This window comes from Macadamia integrifolia, chromosome 7 (genome assembly GCF_013358625.1).
Source record: "Macadamia integrifolia cultivar HAES 741 chromosome 7, SCU_Mint_v3, whole genome shotgun sequence".
Classification (NCBI taxonomy): Eukaryota; Viridiplantae; Streptophyta; class Magnoliopsida; order Proteales; family Proteaceae; genus Macadamia; species Macadamia integrifolia.
In genome coordinates, this window is record NC_056563.1 from 4391935 (window position 1) to 4393533 (window position 1599).

Genomic DNA, 1599 nt, shown 5'->3' on the forward strand with positions numbered 1-1599 from the left:
TGGGACCGTCCGGTCCTTGGGTCAATAGTGAATGACACGAGCGATGGCGTCAATTGTCGAGTGTGTGGCGCGGCACCGACGTGGCAGCAGGAGAGCCAGGAAAGAGAAGAGAAGCAGCTAAAAGGCGAGAGATCTTCTCTTTTCACACTTCTCAGATCTAATCTCCTCCTGCCAACAGCAGAGCCAGTGATGCGGCGTTGCCGCATTGCCGCAGAGATCAGATAATAATAATAAAATTTACCTTCTTTAGTAGGAAAAGGGCATCTAGGTGGCATCTGTGGTCCATTCACATTTGACACCTCGATATGTAACAGCGAGGCAGATGTGGTAGATATGTGATGATAAGGATGATATAAGATTGCTTGTGTAGAACATGCGCAGCCGCTTTGGGTTGGGAACTCAGGACGGACCCGTCCTTCTTCGACCTCTTTCAAGTTTCTAACACTCAGACATACCCTAATGTCAGACGACTCTGAGTCTGAAGTTACACATGTGCTGACTGTGGAGTACTGTGGACTGTGAGAGGGAGTCTAACTGATTGGTCAGTACAGAATCTACAGGTCCAGTCTTCACCTTACGGCTCGCACCAGCCGGTGAGTCCTCTGATTAGCCCCCGTCCTAGTACGGACGCTGTGGTAACGCGGCAGATCTAAGTCACCCAAACTTTGTCCAACGATCCAAAGCGGTTGGAATCATGGTTTGAGAAATCGGATCAGATTGGATTGTTCAGAAACATTTGGATAAGATTGGTATCAATCTTAATTGATCTTGATTCTTGATCGATGTCATATTGATGGATGAATACAAAATCATAGATAAGGGATAAAATGGTTAAAATGATTTTAAACATAAAATCAGGGGTATTTCTGTTCGATCAATAGTGATCCGAGTTCTCAAACCATGATGGTTGGAGTGGTTTTTCCGTACCAGCTAAGCTGGGCTAGGTTGGGCTTAATCCAGCAGAATTGGGCCTGGAGTCTGACATCAGGTTAAGTTGGGCTGGCCTGGCTAGATTGGGCCTAGGGGATGGGGGAATGGAATGATTTGAAGCATATCTCTGGCTATGTTTTCTGTAAATCATTGATATAAAAAAAAAAAAACCGCTCAACAAAGTTGGATTGAGTTTTCGTTTCCACTGGACTTGTTTCGGGGAGTACCTTAAAAAAGGAACCAAGGTGTGGAATGGGAGAGACTCATATTAGGTTAAAGAAGATTTGAATGTCTTTCTCTTTATAAAAACAGTGTATTCTAAGGTGTGGAATGGGAGAGATTCATATTTCTCCATAGGGTTTTGAATAAGACGACAAAGTTTTATCAAAACAAAAGTTTTGAAAAAATACACGAGGTCTAGTTAATTTCTTTATGAAAAAAAAAAACCCTGCTAGTCTGGTGTTTGGTGTAAGAAACACCAGACTATGCAGGGTTGAAATGATTGTGCTACCCTTCTACACGTGTGCTGAATATTTTTCTGCACGCCCTCCCATTGGCCCATTGGTTTAGTGTTTGTGGACATGATTCTTTCGTCCTTTCTTTATATTCAAACATAAATATATGTCCTCCCCCCCCTTTTTTTTTCCTTTTGTAAAAAAAAAAATATGT